The sequence below is a fragment of the Drosophila takahashii genome, chromosome 3R, assembly GCF_030179915.1.
Source record: "Drosophila takahashii strain IR98-3 E-12201 chromosome 3R, DtakHiC1v2, whole genome shotgun sequence".
Classification (NCBI taxonomy): domain Eukaryota; kingdom Metazoa; phylum Arthropoda; class Insecta; order Diptera; family Drosophilidae; genus Drosophila; species Drosophila takahashii.
In genome coordinates this window covers 300,398-324,467 of record NC_091681.1, presented here as the reverse complement: position 1 = coordinate 324,467, position 24,070 = coordinate 300,398, and the positions used below count along the sequence as shown (strand labels likewise).

The 24,070-nt window shown below is 41.0% G+C and overlaps 1 protein-coding gene across 7 annotated transcripts in view; it reads left to right on the top strand.

Annotated features, from left to right (window-relative positions):
• Positions 1 to 24,070, top strand: part of Myo81F (Myosin 81F) — a 1,428,838-nt gene that overhangs the window by 1,234,555 nt on the left and 170,213 nt on the right. The window lies entirely within an intron of this gene.

Here is a 24,070-nt window from a genome sequence, read left to right as displayed (position 1 = left end):
CCTTTTTTCAAAAAAAAAATTTTTTTATGACAAAAATAAACTTTAAAAATTATATTTTTTTATTGTTTGGTTTATAATGAAAAGAATATAATTACCAAAAAAAATTGAGTGACTTCCATTTGTTTGTTAAGTGCAATCGAGTTTTAATTAATAAAATCAATATAAGAAACACAAAAAATTCAAAAATACTTTTTAACAAAGTTATTATTTTGAAAAGATGGTGTTAAAAAATTCTTTAATTACTAATATATAATTAGAAAGATACTTGTATACCGTTCCTTAAAAATTTCATCGCAAATGACATTTGTGCACCAATTTTGGGAGTGTTTTGCCGTTTTAGGTCGAAGCCTTTAAATACAGATTCAAGAAAAAGTGCGCAAAAGTGCACCTTCAAATAACATTCATATGAACAAGAATTGTATTCCCTACAACCCAGTATAAATAATAAGGTGAAACTAGATCACATTCATTTTGTTTGTCTATTTAAAGATGAGTTTTTATTTCGATTTGTTAAAAGTTAGAGGGGTAGAAATAAATTGTCAATTACAAAGAAACCGCATTATATTTTAACACTTAAAATATACAAATAATTAGTTTAATCCACTCTCTTTCGATGCCGTAAAGCACCGGCTGTTATAATCGTTTTAAATTGCTTTTTGAATTAATTTAAAAGTTCTTGTTTTTATTAAATTACTTGATCCACGTGCGCCCGTCACTGCCAACAGCTGTTTTAACAGCCTGTACCTTAACAGTGCGAGCCTCTGGTAAAATTTCTGGTATGTAACATTAAAGTCTGATGTTATCCTAACAGAATGACATCATTGGATCCTAATTTTAAGGACTTTCAAAAAATTACTTTTGGCCACCTAAAGTGGTCATCCAGACTATAGTGCATTACGCTCATATTTTTGAGCTCTACGAGCTCCCCCTCCTGAAGAATTTTCTTCAACAGAGAGGTGCTGATACCTTTTATTAAGAGCCTTTTCGCAATCATCCCAAAGTGGTAGTTTTGTATAATCTTAATTCTCCTCCCATTTTGACCTTGTCGTAGAATCCACTTTGCTCATAACCAGGGACCCTAACTGTTATGAGTTTTATGTTAAAAATCACATTTTAACAGTTATTTTCTGATTTGTTTATAATAAAAGTTGTCAAATAACCGTTATTCGTCGTGATCAAAAATAAAACTCAAACTTGATTTATGGCGATTTTGTGGATAAAACAAATTTTAAAAAAATATAGTTATACAATATGCACGGTTGGCTTTTTTTAAAGATTTTTTGTAAGTTATATAAAACTCGGTTAGCATGTTTTTTTTAATAATTTCATTTTTTCAAAAATGTCAAGAGAATAACTGTTATAGGGGAGAGTGGGGGAATTTCGTCAGCATTTTTTCAAAGCTATTTTTTGTCCATCTTGGGACACGTTATCATTTTTATATTTTTATTGTTGAATGCGGTTAGCACCAAGCTTTAAAATATGACATTCCCCTATTTTTTTAATTACCTTGGTGATTTATAAAAAATTAAAATGTAAAACCAATATACTGGGGCAACCTCGCCACATAGGGGGGTAAAATCGCCACACAACTGGGGAAATTTCGTCACCTGAAAAATGTAGGGAACTTTACGCCTGTAAGTATGCTACACTGATCAAGCGTACCATTTTTGTTGACGTCCTATATTTGTTGCTGCTGCCGGTAGTCTGTTCGTTAGCCAGCTCGTCAAATAAAAAAAGATGTATCTAAAATAGGTGAGAATTTACCCTAAGCATAGGGTGGCGAAATTTCCCCAGACAGTACTTTTTTAGAAATAATTATCTTTCTCCCGAAATTAGGCGCGAAGTTAAAAATCACTAACGCAGAAATGCACATTATAGCACTGTGTATTATACAAAAAAACCTGTATCTTATCCCTTTTCAATTGTGGCATACAGAAAAAATTTCGTCGAGAACTAAATGTAGCTTTTGAACTATTAAAACACATTTAATATTATAGCTTAATTATCTTGGCCTTCTGTGCAAAAAAAACGCATTGGTTGTGTCATGCCGTCTTGAAGGACTAAAACAAAAAAATTATATATTTTTACGACTTATGGACTCCGAGATATTGCAGGTGACGAAATTGCCCCTGTGACGAAATTCCCCCACTCTCCCCTACATAAAAATCAACAAATAACTGTTATTTTTGACTTTTATTATAAAAATCAAATAAATAAAAATCATTACGGATTTGTAAACTACAATGGCTTACAAAAATAATGGTGTATTTCAAAAAATTTTTGGACTCTTCTAAGTGCATGATTTTTTTGGTATGAAAAATTTACAATAACAGTTATTTTCGGTCCCTGCTCATAACTAAGTGTATGAGCATAGCGTTGGAAATCTGTTTGTCATTTCCCAATGACAACAATGACTCATACACGGCTCTTACTGTGTCTATCAAAGAACGTAGTGAGGATGAAGCAGGGCCTTGCATCTGCGGGAGTTCAAACAGCTTCGAAACGATTTCAAAAACAATAAGACAACTATTATCATAAACGTTTTTTAAGGCACATAACGCTTTTGGGTAATTACCTTTGCTTTTTAATAAAGCCTTTGTTTTCGCACAAAGGTTTTCTAATTCAGCTCGAGACACAAGATCTGTATTAATGTCATCCAAATCTTGGTTAATCTTAAAGGCTTTTTCTACATATTGGTTTAGTATTTTCAAACGGCAATCAATTTCAACTGGGTCGACGTACCCTGAGTACTTTTGAACTGTAGTTTTAACGCGTTTTATATCAGCAATAACATTTGTATACTGGCTTAAAGTGGTTTCACCTAGCGATCTGTTTTGACCCTTTCCCTTTGTTCTCGTCATAATTGTACAACTCTGCTCCAAAGGCAACCAACAATTATCCAAACGAAATTAAATGTGTTTAAGAAAGAGAAGTTGATGCAACAAGTGTGGCCGAATGCCAGGAAGCAAAGCACATGCACTATGTAAATATATGTATGTGTGTGAAGACAGGTTAAATTTCGAACAAGAGTGTACAAACGCCCAGCGGGAAAGTGAGGAGTTGGTTTTTTGTGTTCTTGAAATCCTGTTCCTTTTTGCAGGCGGCGGTGTGGGGATAGATAATTTCTGAGCGTTAAATGGGGGTGGGTTTCTGAGTAGCATTAAGATCAGGCCACTTATGCGCTGTGTGATTTCTGTGGCACTACGATTATAATATTTTTTAACCAAAAAATCACCAACTTATAATATTAAAATATCCTATGATTTACACCAAAACTAAAAGACTTGTTCTCACATTTAGTTTTAATTTTTAGTAATTTTAAAATTCGTAGAAAAATATTAATAATTGTTAATCAAAAAAATTAAACTATATAACTATTATCATAATGTCTATAATGATATTATTAATTTATTTTACTCAACATTTTTCAAATAATAATAAGAATGAATGTGGGATTCAACAAAATTATAGAGAAAAGCCACGGTAAGACGATTAAAATATTTGATCACATTTATCAATGAATTACATAAAATTACAAAGAAAACTATTATTGTTTTTTACATTTTTAAACATTTTCTGTGAAATAAAATAATTTGATCGTCAGATCGTGGCCCAAGCCATTTTAAGGTGTTGTTAAAATATAAAAAATCGTGTTGGTGGTATTGATAACACGAAAAAGGCCTAATATACCTATAATATACGTACCCTTTAATGATTACGGTCCCTGAAAAGTATTGTTTAAACGAAATATTTATTCGGCGTCAAAGTGTGACCCAACTTTACAACGAAATTTACACCAAATTTATCTGGTATTTATTTTGGTATTATCAAGAATATAATGCAGGGTCACATAGTTTTTAAATTTGTTGGAAAAAGTGAAAAAAAAAAAGTGAAAATAGGTTATTTTAATCTAAAAACCAATAAAAAGGTGAGTGATAAAATAAATTTTGTTTTTTATAATCTTTATTTCAGCGTTACAAAGGTTAGTATCACAGATATTTTCGCCATTAATAAATATACGCCTCCGGATGCTATCTTCAACACAAATTCTGCATTTCAGTGACACTTGAAATGTTTTTAATCTTTACCAGTGGTAAATGGTGTGAGGTGTTCATTAAATGGTTGTATAAATAGTACTTCAGTACTAACTTAGTTGTTTAACTTAATCAAAATATTACATTTATTTCAGCCAGGCCGACTGAGACTTCTTGGGACCAGAAGTGTTGCGCCTGCGTTTGTCATATTTTATTTTTTCTTCTCATAGTTTTTGATATAGGTACATAAGATATAGATACATACATATAGATACATACATTGTGCGGAGACCTAATAATGGTAATTACTCTTATTATTATTCCTGGTCTTACATTCATATCTTAATTATTTTTGATATTTTCAGAAGACAGACAAGAAATGGATACCTAAGAACTGGATTCGGCCAAGCAAAACCCGGGAATGCTTCAGGCCTTAAAAATTTTTAGTTCCAATGCTTCGATTGTAAATATTATTAATAAAAACACAAACAAATATTACAAAAGAAATTATTTTTATTGTGGAAAATCAGATACTGCAAAGCAGTGCAAAACCAAAACTGCAAGAGTTTGGAAAAACCTAAACTGGGAGGGTGTAGAAAAGCAGATATTGCAAGTGGAGGAAAACCATAACTGGGTACGTGTAGAAAATCTATAATGCGGGAAGTCGAAAAACCAATGGATTTTGTCCTGCATTCTTCTGCCAGAGATCCAGATAGAAACCTCATTTTCCCCTTACTTTTTGAGTCACCCCCGTGTATTTTGAAACCAGAGATGGAAGAAATGTAAGGGGTGAATGAGGTTTTGTCCCTTCCGCTTGTATGGAGAAACCTCTTGAAAATATGTTTTTTTCCGGAGGAATTTTCCCGGTGGGTACACGCACTGTATATGTGTGTGTATGTGTGTGTTAGATGAGCGTTAAATTTCACTACCCAAGCAGCAATACAAATAACGCAAAATCAAAGAATCGAATTCACTGCCCAAGCAGCGAAAATGAAAAGACAAAAAAAATAAAATTCACTGTCCACGCAGCCAAAAAAGTCAAAGCAACAACAACAACAACGAAATTCGCAGCAAACGCAGCATCACCACCAAGGCGCAAGCAAACTAATGCAAACGGGGCGGGTAATTTGCTTTGCACAAATGACGAAAGAGAGAACTGAAAAAATGTACGGTAAATTTGTCGACTGTACCGACAAAGATGCGCAAGTCCAACGGCACTTTTTTGCACGGAACCAGGCACAAAGAACACCAAAATTATGCGAGCTCAAACGGCATCTTCAAGTGCAAATCAATTAGGGTATTCCCAAAAGGTTACCACACACAATTTATATTCGATTATTTTTTAATATTTATATATTTCCAAATTTATTCAATAGGCCGTAAATTTTGGATTTTCAAATTTTATAGGTTTTTTTTTTACACCGAGTGATAAAATGAATTACGGTCCACCTTAATGCTTTAGTACCTACATGTGTATATGTGCGTAGGCTTGAACATTTTTATTTTTTGCTGCACAATGTTTTCCACAAAATTTATTAAAGTTTGTTAAATAACAAGTACTTTATAACTCGTAATTCACTCTCACTCGTTACCTGTGCACTCCTGGTCAGGGTAAAATCCAACTCGCAAGATAAGATTGGAAATTCAAAATCCAATAAAATGCCGAAGTTGTGGCCAACTGGCTGATGTCCCAAAGAGTCGTCTGAAAAGGGTCCACCCGGGGGTGCCAAAAATGGATGTCCAAATACGGGAACGTCCTTCTAAAGTGGTCTTGTCCACAAGCAACTAAAGGTCCAAGTTGAATTATTACGGTAGGATAACTCGCGTAGAGGGACGGGACAGACAATAAAGTTGATGCGCTTTGGTTCAGTTGTTCTTCTAAAGTGACTTTAATTTCCAATTCATTTGGCTTTAAAACTAACGCGCTCGCATAATTGCGCGTGTATGTGTAAGCATGCAAATTCCAGTATGTGTAACAAAGTGAACGTAACAATTAAAGACCGCAATTTGTACATACATATGTACCTTAAGAGTAGCAATTCAAGAGTAAGCAAAGTAAACTTAAGCTTAAGCGTATTTATAAAAATGTATGCAACTATAAGAGCAATTATCTAAGTGATAATTGAATATGTCTAAACAGCAGGAGTTGCAATGAAATGAAATGACTAACACATAGGTTTGATATAATTTTTGGAAGCTTCCGTGTCTATCAAAAGTTTGATTTTTCTCCCTGCGATATATATACCTTTCTATGAACGGGAGCAGGGAGTTATGCCTAAAAAGTGTATTTCGTCATTCTAAGAGGTCATCATCTATGTCTTCTACTTCCTCCTCGGCTGTTGTAGGGTATTTGTCATCATTTTCGTTAGATTGGTCATTGTCCAACGCTAAATGGTTTATTCATTATTGTTTCGGTCCTGTGTACCTCGCACTACTATTAGTAGGTCTTTTATGTGCTGGTCCATGGCTACTGTAAGTGTTGGGTTGAACATTTTGTTGATTGGTCTGCCACTGATTGTTTTGGGTTTGTCTATGATTGTTGATTTTGAGTTGAGAACCATCAAAATCCATTGGCTGGACTGGATCCTGTCTGAGTGGCTGTCTTGGTCTTTTATTAAAATGGGGGTTTTAACCCTCCAGGTTAGATCTAGAATCTGTTATTGTATTTCTTTCTCTGTCCTGTTGTCTCTGTTCGGAACTATGGAATTTTTCCTCCGTGCTACGGACGAAACTACTTGCAAACATATATCGCTCGTGATTAGCCTCTACTTCTTGTGCTAAGGCTAGAGTGGAAGGAAGATCGGATGGTCTAGCCGAAAAAAGAACATCACTTAGCGATTTTTTTGTTCCCGAAATAAATACGCGAAGCGCATCTGCTCTATATTTTTCGTTCATTGTCGCTGCTACGGTATTGTTGTAGGTCATAATTGGCTTGTTTATAAACAGAGTCAGCTTTTACTCTACTTCGTCATAGTATTGCAAGATAGACATGTTTCCCTGGCGAAGCGTTGACATCTCCTGTTCTATTAAGTATACCGGACGTTTGTCTGCGTATGTAAAGTGTAGCCGGTTTATTATGGCTTTGAAGTTCAAAAGGTGTGTCGAAGGACGAAAGAACCATATCGGCTGAACCTTTTATTTTATTTCTTAGTAATCCTAGTTCTTAGTAGTTTTTGGAACTACCTTCGTATTATTCGTACACTTTATATGCTGTGTGGGCCGCTTTTCTCCATGAAACGTACGTCTCATTTTTACCCTCAAAGTCCGGCAGGGACTTCATAATATCTAAGGTCTCACTACACGAAACACTTATTCTGATTTCGGCATTTTTATAAGTTTCTACTTCTGGTGTGGTGATATTTACACCACCTAAGCGCTTCTGAACGTCTAGTAATTTTTGTTCAAAACTTCTTTCCTGTGTGGCGAGTTCGCTTGCAACTGCGCCTTCTACAATGGCTTTTAACTGCTCGTTGGTCATTGCCATACTTGAACTGTTTGGATTTTCCTGCAAATCTTCCGCACTTCTGAGTGTTCGGAATTCGTTTAACAAGTTTTCTATTTTTCTATTTCACTATCACTCATATGTTTTCTTTAACACAAAGAACAAAGATTTTTGTTCCTTTGGTATCTTTCTCGAAAATTTTACCAAATTTTGTCAGAGTTTGCGCCTTTTATTTGTCTGAGACTCTTGGAATATGTTTTAAAGATTATTGTTTTATTTTAAAGTTTCTGGATCACTTTTCTAACTATTTCGGGTAAGAATAGTCGGGAAAAAATATCAATGAACACTCCACTTACATGGTGTTAATTATACCCGTTACTCGTAGAGTAAAAGGGTATATTAGATTCGTGCAAAAGTATGTAACAGCTAGAAGGAAGCGTTTCCGACCCCATAAAGTATATATATTCTTGATCAGGGGCACTAGCCGAGTCGATCTAGCCATGTCCGTCTGTCCGTCTGTCTGTCTGTCTGTCTGTCTGTCTGTCTGTCTGTCTGTCTGTCTGTCCGTCTGTATGAACGCTGAGATCTCGGAAACTACAAAAGCTAGAAGGTTGAGATTTTCCACACATATTCTTTGGCTTCCTACGCAGCGCAAGTTTATTTTAGCCGAGCGCCACGCCCCCTCTAACGCCCACAATCGCCCACTAACGATTTTAAAATGGGTCCTGCGCCCACATCTTTAAAGATTTCCGAGAAGTATAAATGCAATTTTGTTGTGTATATTTATACCTATCGAAATGTAGAAGACATTTTTCAAATCGGACCATTCATTAAAAAGTTATACGCAATGAAAATATCTACATATATCTATCTCCCTCGCACTCCCTTTAGCTGAGTTACGATTATTAGTCGGGACACCAACCCGCGTTCGCACTTCCTTTAGCTGAGTGACGGGTATTAGATAGTCGGGACACCAATCCGACTATAGCGTTCTCTCTTGTTTTAATTTTTATACATTAGCAGAGGGTATTGTAATAGAAAATTATAATGTTTATTTGTTGTTTAAATGATTTATTTCGCGGTTCTCACAATGCGTGTGTACTTAGCAAAGTTCCGACGAAGAAGTATATCTTCTTCTTCGCGTTTCAAGGTTGCCAGACATTTTTACGTTCTGCGTTGCCAGATCGCATACTTAAATTTAGTATTTTATATACTGTACCCAGTTTTAAAATAAATACTTAATCTATCTTATTTATATTTTTATATTATAATCGAATTCTAAATATTGGTTGTTGTTTAAGATAATAACAAAGAATTATCTTACAGTTCGGCCATCCTGACATTTAATCGACTCGATTATATCTCTATCTAAATTTTCCGTTTTCTTAAATTGTATCTTGGATAATTTTTTTGTGACCTGTTATTTTCAACATGTGATAATTGAAATCCTTCGACATCTGATACTGCATATCTATCGTTTTCTAAAGCCTCATCCACTTTGTACGGACCTTTATATTTCGGTATTACCTTCTTTCATGCCCCTGGTACACTAACAAAATTTTTCAAATCAACGTAGTCACCTCTTTTAAATTTTTTAATAATTCTACCTTTATTTTTAATTTGTTTATTGTATATTTGACTATTTATTATTTTATTGCTTGCATTGTTTCTGATTTCAATAAGGTTTCTTTCTGGATTCCATTCGTCCAACTCTTCTTTTAAGAAGTCGATTACCACTCCTGTAAGCCAACACCAAAGAGTAACTCACTCGCTGTTGTTCCAGTTCTTTTATGTGACGTGTTGTTTAAAGCAAACTCTATTTCTGGTAGTACATTGTCTAAAGTTTTCTCTGTTCCTGCACTCGTTAATTTGGCTAACATTGGTCCGAGACACCTATTTATACGTTCCACTTGCCCATTTGCTTGGGGTGAACCGGTAGCTACTTTTACATGCTTTATATTATGGGTTTTCAGAAATTCTTCAAAGTCTTTTGAAGTGAATGCAGTTCCCCGATCTGAAACTATAACCTTAGGACGACTATAAGAAGTAAAGAAATTTGATAAACATTTTCCTGCACTTTTAGAATCAATTGATTTAGTTCCATATAGTTTTACAAATTTTGAGAATCCATCGACCGCTAGTAAAACATGTTTGCTTTGTCCGCTTTTAATTTTTACGGGTCCAAAATGATCTATATGTACTATGTCAAATGGTTTGTCACTCTCAAACGCATTACTTTCTTCGTTCTCTAATCTCTGACGTATTTCATGGATAGCACTGTCTTTGTTTTGACATATTGAAAGGTTTTGTTCTAACGTGTTTTCTTCTAATACCAATATATTCGAAATTCTACTCAAAGCATCGACATGTTGCATTTTGGTACCATCACGGTGTTCAATATCGTAGTCGAAGTTTTCTAGTTCAAGCGCCCATCTGGCAATTCTTGGATTTATTTCTCTTTTATTTAATGTTAAAGACAATGAATTACAATCTGTTATTATTTTGAATTTCTTTCCTTGTAAGTATATTTTGAATCTTCTTAAAGCATATATTATAGCAAGCGTTTCGAGCTCAAAGCTATGATATCTTGAATCATAATCTGTCGTTTGTTTTGAGAAAAAAAATATTGGATGCATTTTATTGTCGTCTTTTCTTTGCATTAATATTGCTCCAAATCCGATTGAACTGGCATCGCAATGCAATTCTGTTTCATGTTTTGGGTCGTATATAGAAAGGATTGGAGCATTTATTAACATGTTCTTCAGGTTTTCGAAACATTGAATTTTATCTTCACCAAACTCAAACTTTGCATCCTTTTTAATGATATTATAAAGTGGTTTTGCTTTAATGGAGAATTCTTTTATAAACTTTCTAAAATAAGAACAGAGTCCTGAAAAGCTGTGAACTTCTTTTGCATTTTTTGGAATCGGAAAGTTAGTTATTGCTTCTATATTTTTGTTATCTGGCTGTATTCCTTTCTTTGATACAATATAGCCCAGATATTCACACTGTTCTTCCATAAACCTACACTTGTCGATCCTAAGTTCTAATTTATTCCTTATTAATATTTGAAAAACTTCCGTCAACGTAATTAAATGTTCCTCAACTGACTTTGATGCTATCATTATATCATCTAAGTATATTGCAACCTTTCCAGTTCTAATCATATCGTCGAACACTCTATTTACGAATCTTTGAAATGTGGCTGGCGCGTTTCTCAGACCGAATGGCATTTTAATATATTCGAATTGACCCATGGGCGTTACGAACGACGTATACTTTACAGAATCCTCGTGAACTTCGATTTGATGAAAAGTACTTTTTAGATCTAGCAGTGTAATGCCATTTCCTCACTGATGTACATACTGTAGTATTTTTTCGGTATTCAAAAAAATGCTATTTCCTGTCCGCACGGGAAAGCATTTAGCATTCAGCATTTATTATTTCGAAAACAGATGTGCTTTGCTTTTAAATTCAAAATATTCAATGCTAACAAAAATTATCTTATTTTTGTCATGTGTTTTCTTCTGAAAATTCAGAAACAGCTAGAGAAACAGCGCAGGCACGGAAACACAAAGGAAAGCGTTGAAAGCTTTTTATGAGGAAGACATTTTTCAAAACCTGAGAAATGGGCATAATTTCTCAAATGCTAATCCGCAAGCAGGAGATTTGAACCATGAAATGTATTGACCATGGACAATAAAGATTTGAATGTTTTATTAAGCTTTTGTTTGCATTATATATTGCTAAGAAATGCACATTAGATCTTTTTTTGGGATCATTTTATTGTTGATTTTGCAATCCTTCGGTGGCCTTATCGATATGGGGGTTTGTTGCCTCTTACTTCCTGTGACAAACCTGAGCGGCAAAAAAATGGTCAGGTTTTGTTAACTGCAGTTATTCGTAATTTTTTTTTCTGCAGAGAAATCATCTATAGTGGGCCTTGATAATTTCGTAAATTTTGCGATGGCCGTTTTGTCGATAGTCAAAAAATACTCAGATATTTGGTATTTTAGGCACGAGAATATCAAAATGTAGTAGCATTTATTGTCGAATGCTCTTTTCTCCCACCTCTAGAACCACTTGAAAATATATGGGAAAAATGTAACATATGAGTGATTCTTTGTAAAACGTATCGAGATTTTCTTCATGGTCTCAAAACGATATCTAATTTTTATGACACTATCACACCATTTACAAAGGATTTTTAAAAAAGTTTAAAAAAAAATCCATTTGACAGAAGCGAAGATATGGCGTTGCTATTTTTTCGTTTAATTCATTTATAATTTTAAATTACGCTGGATAAAAAATAAATAAAAATACTCAAAAACTATTATTTTTGCCAAGCTTTCAGATAAAAATAACAACCATAATGGTTCCAATGCAAAATACGGTCCAAACTTTAAAAAAAAATTTTCATTCGCGGTTTTCTGCAAATCGGCATTTTTAATCATTATAAAAAAATAGTATAATGTTCTATACATAATTCTTGTTGGCTCCTAAAAGTTTCGTCATGGGACCTCCATTACTTTCTGCATAATTTAATAAAACATTAAAAAACAAAGCAGTCTTTCGTTGTTATACATTAAATTATATTAGACGAACAGTTTCGTTCTTCATGAATTCCGGGAGAACGACCGTTCCCATTTAGGTAAAACCAATAGGAAAAATGCAGTTTTGTATAACAAATAAATCCCTACCAATTTCAACGTGGGACAATAACTTCTTTCTACTTATGTAGTTCTAAGGAAGAACAACACGTTAGCAACACCTTACATCCAAGCTAAGACCATTCCACGTTCTCAAAAGCACCATCATATTGCTCCAACACCTAATAGCAAACTTCATTCGCTGAAGACATTTAAATTTTCCCAATACACAAATCATTGTAAGGAGGCTTAAAACAACAGTGGAGCGCCGCCACAGGGGGAATCAAGGAGCGACATGAACCGAACGAGGTGCGTTATTTACCAGGAGCCTGGAATGGTCTTAGCTTGGATGTAATGTGTTGCTATATATTCGAGTGTTCTTCTTTAGAACTAAATAATTAGCAAGAAGTTATTGTCCCACGTTGAAATTGGTAGGGATTTATTTGTTATACAAAACTGCATTTTTCCTATTGGTTTTACCTAAAACTGTCGTTCTCCAGGAATTCATGAAGAACGAAACTGTTCGTCTAATATAATTTAATGTATTGTGAAGTAGTTTCTTAGGCTGGGGTGAAGCTCGGTCACGCCAGGATCTCTTTACAGCCAAATTTATAAAGATTGAGACTAGGGCCTTCGATGAGCGGTGTGCTGACGTGAGATGTAGTGTGTCAGCCACCGGGTTATCGTATAAAACACCGTTTCGATTTGATTTGGGCATCAACAAAAAGCAAAGGGGGTCAGCGGTAGCGCGTACTGGGTCTGACTCGCGGCACTCGCCACGAGGAGACCGAGAGGGAATCGATTAGGGGACGCCTGGCAATTCTAGGCCATGTGGCTGCCTGACATGGGCATCCGCCAGCACTCGCTGTCGGACCAAGCTATGCAGCCGGCTGAGCCTGGCCTCTGACAAAATATCTGGTTAAATAAATCGGGGTGGTACCGTTGGAGAGCATTTTGAGGCGGTTCAAGTGTGGGTAAGAAAATATAGTGGGTTTTCTAGGCTTTAAATTGATTGTGGTTGTTTATTAGAATCTTTTCTTTTTTTCAATATTTGCTTTGACGAAAATATATATACGTTTTCAGGGTATTCTGGATTTATTCAAATTTATACAGTATTTGGGAGGTGAGTTCTTCATGTTTGGATACAGTTTTGAGGTTAGGTTTTTCAGTTTCATTAGAGTTACATGGTGTTAGGTTTTATCTGGGCAAAGGTTATGGCTGATCTAGCCGGATTCTACCCAGTGATACCGCATCGAGGCCTGCCGAGATTTCTAAGCGCACATACTGCACCTTTTGGCCAGACTTGTTTTTTCGCTGGCCACTCGTTGCGGTCTCACTGGCTTGGCACTCACCCGTCTCGCTCCCGCACACACACACACACGCAAAGTTTCCGCGCGTAAACTGGGGGTGCTCCGCCGCTGGTCCTGGGCCGGCACCACTGTGATCCACGAATCCTCTGTCCTTCTTCGCTGTCCTTCTCCTCATCAGCCGTCACTCGACGACTGGGTGTTCCGCTGCTTTTCAGGTAGCGCCGGTGTCCTGGTGTTTTTCCACGTCGAGCACGTTGCTTGCTCGGCTTCTCCTCGTGTTTTCTGTCGTCTTTCACTCCCGGAGTGGCAAAAATCGCCCACTCTTTTCCGCACTTAAATTCCTTGTCCGCGTCAGTCGACCTCTTCCAAAGAACTCCGAGTTTTCGGTTTCGCGAAACTTCTCGCCGTTCGGTTTCCTGGCTTCTCGAAGCTTCGGCATATCTTCCTCTCGCTCTCCCTCATGGGCGCGTGCCAGTTTTCGGGGGTTGATTTCCAACGCGATCATGCGTTTTTCTCGCTCGCTCTTATGCGAAGCTGGGTCATGTGACCGCTTTTCGTGGTGAATTTCTCGTTTCAGCGCTGGTATGTGTGTGTTGGTGTGGGATAAGCCTTCCAGGCTAGCGATGCAAGTATCGATGGCGATGACAGTTTTATTAACTATCGGGTGCGGCCTTGTAGCCTTAAACCTAACTTATAATACTATTTTAGATTAACTCTAGCCTTATTTAATTACTTATATCCTAGGTGGGGGGTTATATATACATTTAGGGAGTGGCTATTTGTGGGGAGCCAATTGGCTCCTCACATTCCCCTCCTTCTTCGGGGGACGCGACGAGACGGCGATCTCATCTCTCTTGTTGATGTGGACTCGGAATTCCTCCCCTCCGGCATGGAAGAGAAACTTCCGATCCACACGGCGTCGGGTTCCCTCCTGTGGGCGAACGTGCTCGACAAGGGAGCGGGGAATTCGTCCACCGCTCACGCGAATACGCCAGTGTCGCGGTGGCAACACCCAATCCTCGTCGGGCGATGGATATTGGGGACGTCCCTTAGCGTTGCTGTCGTCCTCGGCTGGTGGCTTTGCTGGTGGCTTCGCTGGTAGCGCTGGTTTGGTGGCTACAGGGGCGGCTGCTGCTGTCTCCCGCTCGCGAAGACGGTCCTCCCACTCCATTTCTGCGGCCCAGCTCGCGAACATGAGTGGAAGGTCGGCCTCGGAATGGGCAATCGGCGGAGGTGTGGCGACCAGGGCTAGTCCCATCACCGCATCCTCTCCGGGGGTGTCGATTGGAACGAGGACGGGCATCTCATCATCCGGTGGGGGGTCCCGTGTGGTACGCAGGTCCTCCTCATCGGAGACCTCGATCGTCTCCAAGGGGGGTGTCGGTGCTGTAGTCACCGAGACGCTGCCCTTCTCATCCGCGTATGCGAGTATGACCCCGTTAGGGTCCATCCTCTCCAGGACTGCGCTGGATCCGTTGTCCTGCACCCGCCATATATGGCCCGCGAAATCTTCCATGACGGGGGCCTCGTCAGCCTCCCTGGCGTGTTCCGGGCCGGATGCGTCTTGGCCACGCTGGGGGGCTTCTTCCAGTGTGGCGGTGGGGTCACTTGGCTCGGCGTACTGGCCAGGGCACGGCCCGATGGCCTCCTCCACGCACCTCACCAGGTGCCTCCAGTCGGGGAAGTCGCCTGCTGCCATGTCTGTTGGGAAGATAACCTTTTATTAGTTTTAGTTTGTGGAAAAGGGGGGTTACCGTTTTAGTTTTGGTTAGTTTTGTAGTTAGAGGGGCTAAGCTACGGTGGACACTGGGAGCATTGAGTTTCCCCTGAGGGGAGTGGGGACGTTGGGAAAGCGCACCGTCCAGCAAGTGGCCCCCACTGACTCAAACTTGGCTCCTTTCGCAGTGGTCCTTGTGGATTGGCTCTTGCCTCGGCCAGGGTTCTTTTGAGCGTCACTCGACCGCTGGCTTGATATGTGTATTTTCTCTACGATGAGGCCGCGGTGCGGGCTTTCTGTATTGGAGTTTAGGGTCACCCGACCACTAAACCTGCTCTGTAGTCTTGGCTACGTCTGGGCTGTCCTGTTCTACCGGTACCGGACCCTGGGTCTCCGGGTCGTCGACTGCTTCCTTTAGGTCTCCGAGCGATGCCGTCCTGCATTGTTTGGTTCGTGTGTGTTTTAAACGCACGATCGTGGCCGAAATGAATTTGACCACCTCGTACGGCCCCTCATACTTGGGTGCTAACTTTGCAGCAAAGTTATCCGCCGCCCTGGACAAGTGATGCTGCTTTACAAAGACCAGTGATCCCAAAGTTGGTCTCCACGCGCGCCTTCTGAGGTCGTAGTGCTTCCGCTGATCCATCGAAGCTCGCTGAGTGTTTGTTTGGACCGCCTTAAACACGTCGCGCAGCAACTCCGCTTTCGCGACGGGTGATCTTGGAACATGGCTTGGTCCCGGCGTGACTTCGTCGTACAAGGCCCCTGGGAGTCTTGGCTCTCTGCCTTGTATAACAAACGCCGGGCTGAATCCGGTGGAGTCAGAAACGCTGCTGTTTATAGCCAGGTTCAGCTCAGGGAGCAGTTCGTCCCACGTCGTCTGCTTATCCTCGATATACTGGGCGACCATAGTTTTAATGGTGCGATTGGCCCGCTCTGTCGGGTTCTGCTGCGGAGTATAGGGTGCCGTATACTGGATCTCCATTCCCGCCTGTTTGCAGAAAGCTTTGAAAGACCGACTTGTGAATTGGGTCCCGTTGTCGCAAACAAAGGTACGGGGAATCCCAAAGTGATTTAAAATCCTCTCCCGAAAGGATTTCTCAAGGTGTGCCGAAGTAGCTTTTCTTAATGGAACTAACTCAACCCATTTTGAAAAGGCGTCGAAAAATACTAGCAGCATACTGTTCCCGCTCTTAGACCGCGGAAGGGGTCCAATGAAGTCGGCGCAGACAGTGTCAAAGGGCTCACTGATCTGCCTGGTGAACATCTTACCCGCTGGTTTGTTTTGGCTTACCTTAAACCGTTGACAAGTGTCGCACTTGCGAACATACCTGGCGACATCACGAAAGAGTCCCGGCCAGTAATACCTCTGGGCGATCCGGGTTGTTGTCTTTCTGATTCCGAGATGTCCAGCCGTGGGCTGGTCATGGCATTCTGCCAGCACTCGCTGACGATGATCCTTGGCCACGCACAATTTCCAAGGGACGTAGTCTTCATCGTCGGGTCGGGTTCCGCGGTGCCGATATAGCTGTTGGTTCTCACACGCGTAGTCCGGGAAATCTTCAGGCTTGTCCTGAACGAGTTTCAGCATTCGCTGATACCATGTGCACCCAGGCTTATCCTCCTGAATCATTTGCAGTACATCCAAGGGCTGTCGTGACAGCGCATCCGCGACAATGTTCTGGCTCCCGCGCCGATAGGTGACGTCAAACTGGTACTGCTGCAGTTCTAACGCCCAGCGTGCGATTCGGCCGGTGGGATTGTCGATTGAGTTGAGCCATTTTAATGCGAGATGGTCCGTGATCACCTCAAATCGATACCCTTCGATGTAACACCTAAGCTTCCTTATGGCCCATATAATGGCCAGGCATTCCTTCTCAGTGGCTGAATAGTTCTCTTCAGCGGCGATGAGACGTCTGCTAGCGAATGCGATGACGCGTTCCTCTCCCTGGATATTCTGGGTTAGGACGGCTCCTAGCCCTATATCACTGGCATCGGTTTGTAAGACAAACTTCTCATTGAAATCCGGACAGGCGAGAACAGGTGCCTCCGTGAGCTTCCGCTTCAATTCTTCGAACGCGTCTTGTTGATCCTGTTGCCATTGCCATTTTTTTCCTTTTTTCAACAACAGAGACATGGGTTGTACGATGCCGGCAAAGTTGGGTACAAACCTCCTGTACCATGACGCGATACCCAGACATCTACGTAGTTCCTTGCATGAAGTGGGCGGACTCAGTTGCCGTACTGCCGAAATCTTGTCGGGATCAGTGTGGATCCCTTCCTCACTGATGACGTGCCCCAGGTATACCAGGCTGCGCTTAAAGAAACTACATTTCTTTGCATTGAGGCGAAGGTTCGCTCTTCGTAGCCGTCGGAATACCTCTCGAAGATGGTGCACATGCTCTTCTAACGTGCGCCCGATGATGATTATATCATCCAGGTACGCAAACGCGTTGGGCTCCATGTCTGGTCCAATTACGCTGTCGAGCGCCCGCTGGAATGTGGCCGGTGCTGAATGAAGACCAAACGGCATGACTTTCCAGTGGTACAGTCCCCTTCCTGGAACTGTAAATGCAGTGCACTCGCGACTTGTCCTGGCCATGGGGATTTGCCAGTATCCGCTCTTCAGGTCAAGAGTGGAGATGTACTTGGCGTGGCGCAACCGCTCCAGAATGTGAGTTATCCTGGGCAGCGGGTACGCATCGGGGATTGAGTGGGCATTCAGTTGCCGAAAATCAACACAGAGCCGCATCTCTCCCGATTTCTTGCCCACGAGTACAATAGGGGCACTATGGGGGCTCCGAGAAGGTTCTATACAATCGTTGCGTAACAAATCGTCGATCTGCTCGTCAATAATCCTCTGCATTGCGGGATTCTTGGGAAAATACCGTTGTTTAATGGGTTTATCATCCCGCATTGTGATCGAGTGTTCGGCGATGTGTGACACTCCGGTCAGTCCGTCAAATTTGGCCAATTCCTCCTGTAGAAATTTGTGTACCCAGGGTTCTAGATCCTCCGGCCCTGGGGTCTCTTTGATTACTGCTAATGCTCCTCCAGTATCAGATGCATTCGCTGGTCTGGTTGGGGAAGGCAATCGCGCTTCTTCGGCTGGTTCTGCCGATACAGAACTCGGGTTCCGTCGAAATGGATTATTTCGCACGGCTGTGTCCTCTCTGGGCCCTAGAATACTGTTTGTTGGGGCAGCTGGCATCCTGCGCTCTGGTTCGTTGTTTTGTAGTTCTGGGACGGTGGCATCGAAGTTGTCGATTTCTTCTGACGAAGACTCATTTATGAGGAGAGGAGACAGAACTGAGTCGCTCTTGGTGCTGGCTACGAGAAGAGGGTTAAGTTGTAGCGAAACGCGACCACATTGGAGGGTGGCGGACACGCCGCAGAGAAAGTCCATGCCCAAAAGCACATCTTCCATGATTGAGGGTAAGACTAGGAGTGGAAAGGTGACCCAACGTTGGTCCAACTGGACTTTCGCCACCAGTGACTTGGTTATTTCCTTGCGGGAGCCTTCGGCCAGGCTGACTTGGGTGCGTACCGTCCGTACGTTATGTGGTGTGCCCACGAGTTGAACGACTCTTTCGCTCACAAAGCTTCTGCTGGCTCCGGTGTCTATGGTTGCATTAAATAGTCGACCCTCGATTTGTACTTGTGCGATGATTCTGCTCGCCTGGACTTGTAAAATATCCTTTAATTCTGGGGATTCCTCCTGGCAGTCTCCGGCCGCTCCCCGAGGGGACGAAGACTCCTCTCGTTTCCCGGATGACTGCGACGACAACACTCGTTGGTTCGTATTCCTCGGCGACCGCATTCCCAGCAAAAGAGAACTCGGGGATTGCGACACTCGTGTGAAAAATGCCCAGCCTGCGCACAATTCCTGCAGGCTAGTCTGAAGTTTGGCACGATGGACACGTTCCCCACCCGAGGAACTATTTCCGGTACCACGGCGGCCGGTGTAAATGTTCGTCGGGGTGATCGTGCTGTATCTTGGCGACCCGTTGGTGGCGCCCCTGAGTACGACGGGATCTGGTCGATTCTCTTCGGCGGTGACTGCAGTTCAGACAGCATCCTTGCATGACTTCCTGTGTCTCGATCGCGGGTGACTTCATAAGTCACTGCCAAGGCGGTCAGCTGTTCCAGCGTTGTGAACTCATGTCTCCTGGTAAACAGTTGATAGTCTGACTGTAGGTTTTCATAAATCCTTTCTAACTCCTGTTCTGAATTATATCCCGCTCTGTGCATCATTAATCGAATGTTTACAAGGTATTGCTTAAATGTTTCTCCGGGTCGCTGGTGCCTGGTACGAATCTCATCCTCGAGTCTCTGGAAATACCTCGGTGGTAGGAAAAAGTCAAGAAATGCCTTCTTGAAGTTTGCCCAGGATTCGCCCAATAGCTGGCTTGTCCTGAACCAGTGTTCGGCCGTGTCCGTCAAAAGACCAGGGATGGCCTGCGGCATCTTCTCCACGTTGACTTCGTAAGCTGTTGCTCGTTCCTCGAGGTGTTGAATAAACGAGATCGGGTCCGTTGTCCCGTCGAAGGTGATTCCCCAGTTTCTCAGCTTTTCTGCTAGAGTTGCCGCTGTCATTTCCAGCTTTCTGGGAGAAATATCCCGCCTGGCAGTGTTGACTTCTATGTCGACACCTGCCTCAGCGGGGTTGGCGCATCCCAGTGGGACATGGAGTTTAGTCGGACCCGCAGGGTTTGGACTCGGCGTCCGTTGCTTCCGCTCGTTGATCGCGGCCAATATTTCCGATTCGCATTCCTGAAGACGCTCGGCTATCTCCAAAACGTGATCGTCACGATTATTAAAGGCTGCCAACCGGCTCCTCATCTCCTCCACGTTTCCTGTTCCGTCCAAGGCGAACTCCTTCAGAATTGCCTCCAATTCCCGCTTCCTGAGATACGAAATCCAACGTGCCCCCATGTTTGCGAAAATAATCCAACGGAGAACGAAGAAAAACCAGATTTTTGGTGCGGCGAAAGAAATTTTTAACGAGGGTCAAACGAAGCTCAAAAGTTTAACAAAATTTAACAGCGAAAAATGTTTATTTATTGGCTAACGGATTAATAACTGCCTAGCGGAACGATGGCAACCACAATAAGGCGTAAGACGACGATTTAGATTTTCTTCGACGGCGATGTAAAAGCTGGATGTAGCGGAAAAATTCCGTGAAAAATGTGTTGACTCGGCGACAGTGGTTTTCAGATTCCTTTTCTATGCTTCCGATGACTGTACTTGCAGTCGATTGCTGTGGATGTGAGAGAGACGACGATGAGAGCGAAGACAAGATGGCTGCGCTGTGGGGAGTATAGATTAGCTTGTGCTGTTAAAATCTCGCGGCCTGACTGGTTCACCTATAGAGGGCCCGCTCTTTCTCTCTTTGCTATGCCTGTATGCGACTCACGTGGTTCTGTTGGCCACGTGGTCTGTTGCCTCTGACAACCTCTCGTTTTTTTTGGTTATGTTTGGTCTTGATTTTGGGTATACTTTGGTAAAAGTTCTCCCGCTTGTGTCTTGCTTATATATATATATTTGATAATTTTGGTTCTAGATTTGCATGTCCCTCGATATTTATTCCTCTCCGTGCGTACCCACTTGAACAAAAATTCGCTCTTATATGGCTGTACCCAAAAAACACAAATCGAGGAAAGTAACCAGATGGGTCTTTAGGCCATATAATCATCTAAAATTCATAAGCCTCAAGTCCCTGCTCGGGCGCCAGACTGTGAAGTAGTTTCTTAGGCTGGGGTGAAGCTCGGTCACGCCAGGATCTCTTTACAGCCAAATTTATAAAGATTGAGACTAGGGCCTTCGATGAGCGGTGTGCTGACGTGAGATGTAGTGTGTCAGCCACCGGGTTATCGTATAAAACACCGTTTCGATTTGATTTGGGCATCAACAAAAAGCAAAGGGGGTCAGCGGTAGCGCGTACTGGGTCTGACTCGCGGCACTCGCCACGAGGAGACCGAGAGGGAATCGATTAGGGGACGCCTGGCAATTCTAGGCCATGTGGCTGCCTGACATGGGCATCCGCCAGCACTCGCTGTCGGACCAAGCTATGCAGCCGGCTGAGCCTGGCCTCTGACAAAATATCTGGTTAAATAAATCGGGGTGGTACCGTTGGAGAGCATTTTGAGGCGGTTCAAGTGTGGGTAAGAAAATATAGTGGGTTTTCTAGGCTTTAAATTGATTGTGGTTGTTTATTAGAATCTTTTCTTTTTTTCAATATTTGCTTTGACGAAAATATATATACGTTTTCAGGGTATTCTGGATTTATTCAAATTTATACAGTATTTGGGAGGTGAGTTCTTCATGTTTGGATACAGTTTTGAGGTTAGGTTTTTCAGTTTCATTAGAGTTACATGGTGTTAGGTTTTATCTGGGCAAAGGTTATGGCTGATCTAGCCGGATTCTACCCAGTGATACCGCATCGAGGCCTGCCGAGATTTCTAAGCGCACATACTGCACCTTTTGGCCAGACTTGTTTTTTCGCTGGCCACTCGTTGCGGTCTCACTGGCTTGGCACTCACCCGTCTCGCTCCCGCACACACACACACACGCAAAGTTTCCGCGCGTAAACTGGGGGTGCTCCGCCGCTGGTCCTGGGCCGGCACCACTGTGATCCACGAATCCTCTGTCCTTCTTCGCTGTCCTTCTCCTCATCAGCCGTCACTCGACGACTGGGTGTTCCGCTGCTTTTCAGGTAGCGCCGGTGTCCTGGTGTTTTTCCACGTCGAGCACGTTGCTTGCTCGGCTTCTCCTCGTGTTTTCTGTCGTCTTTCACTCCCGGAGTGGCAAAAATCGCCCACTCTTTTCCGCACTTAAATTCCTTGTCCGCGTCAGTCGACCTCTTCCAAAGAACTCCGAGTTTTCGGTTTCGCGAAACTTCTCGCCGTTCGGTTTCCTGGCTTCTCGAAGCTTCGGCATATCTTCCTCTCGCTCTCCCTCATGGGCGCGTGCCAGTTTTCGGGGGTTGATTTCCAACGCGATCATGCGTTTTTCTCGCTCGCTCTTATGCGAAGCTGGGTCATGTGACCGCTTTTCGTGGTGAATTTCTCGTTTCAGCGCTGGTATGTGTGTGTTGGTGTGGGATAAGCCTTCCAGGCTAGCGATGCAAGTATCGATGGCGATGACAGTTTTATTAACTATCGGGTGCGGCCTTGTAGCCTTAAACCTAACTTATAATACTATTTTAGATTAACTCTAGCCTTATTTAATTACTTATATCCTAGGTGGGGGGTTATATATACATTTAGGGAGTGGCTATTTGTGGGGAGCCAATTGGCTCCTCACAGTATAACAACGAAAGACTGCTTTGTTTTTTAATGTTTTATTAAATTATGCAGAAAGTAATGGAGGTCCCATGACGAAACTTTTAGGAGCCAATAAGAATTATGTATAGAACATTATACTATTTTTTTATAAAGATTAAAAATGCCGATTTGCAGAAAAGCGAGAATGAAAATTTTTTTTTTAAGTTTGGACCGTATTTTGCTCTGGAACCATTATGGTTGTTATTTTCATCTGAAAGCTTGGCAAAAATAATAATTTTTGAGTATTTTTATTTATTTTTTTTCCCGCGTAATTTAAAATTATAAATAAATTAAACAAAAAAATAGCAACGCCATTTCTTGACTTCTGTCAAATGAATTTTTTTTAAACTTTTTTAAAAATCCTTTTTAAATGGTGTGATAGTATCATAAAAATTAGATATCGTTTTGAGACCATGAAGAAAATCTCGATACGTTTCACAAAGAATCACTCATATACCAAAAAATGTCAAAATGCTACATTCAGCTCTGGTGAGGAAAGGGCATAAATATTTCTTTGTTTGCAAGAGTATCTATTAGATCCTCGATTAACGGTAAAGGGTAATTATCTTTGGGAGTATTTTTATTTAATGTTCTGTAGTCAACACATAGTCTAATATTTCCTGTCTTTTTCCTAACTAATACAATTGGAGAAGCAAACTCTGACTGACTTGGCCTTATTATTTCATTCTTTATTAACTCATCTAATATTTCTTGGACTTTTTCTTTTTCTGCGTACGATAATCGGCGGGGCTTATAATGGAAGGGCTTTTCGTTATTAAGAATCAATTTTAATTGGCATTTAGTTTCCGGCTTCTTAGGGATTTCAGTATTTAAATAATATTGCTTAAAGATTTGTTGTAACTTAAGATGATATTTTATTTGTATGTTAGTATTGTTAATAATTAATGTATTTTCCTCTTTATCTAATTCAATTGCCATTAGGTTTTGACATTCACTTTCTATTTCGGACATATGTTCATCATTTTGGTTCAAGTACATTTCGTTGTATTCACATACATTTTTTTTGTTGGGTAATTTCTCTTCGTTGTCGTATAATAGTCTAATTAATTCATCCATATTTTGTTTACTTTCGTCTTTACTTACTTTGTTTTCTAATCTTAATTTACTTTCTTTTATTAACACAAATCTTTCCTTTTCTAAGAAATCTGTTCCCAATATTGCAGAATATTCCATTGTTTCATTAGGTACAACAAAAAAATCTTTATTAAATTCTTGGTTTTCAAATATGATTTTACATTTAACTATTCCCATGATAATCAGTTCACTTTTATTTCTAAGAAAATTATAACTCTCGATAAATTCAGTTGGTACGTGTTCTTCACGTATAAGAGAAATGGGACTTCCCGTATCGATTAGGGTTTCTAATGAGAGGATAAAATTGTTAATTTGTTTAGTAAATAAATACTCTATTTTTCTTACAAATGAATTTGAATTGTTTGTGCTCTCCAGTGGGGATATTCTTGCGTTTCGGGCAGTTGATTGAAGTGTGCCCCATCTCAGCGCAGACGAAACAGGATCCAGGTTCCCTCTTGCTTTTGCGACATTCGTTGGGCATGTGTCCCTTTGAATTGC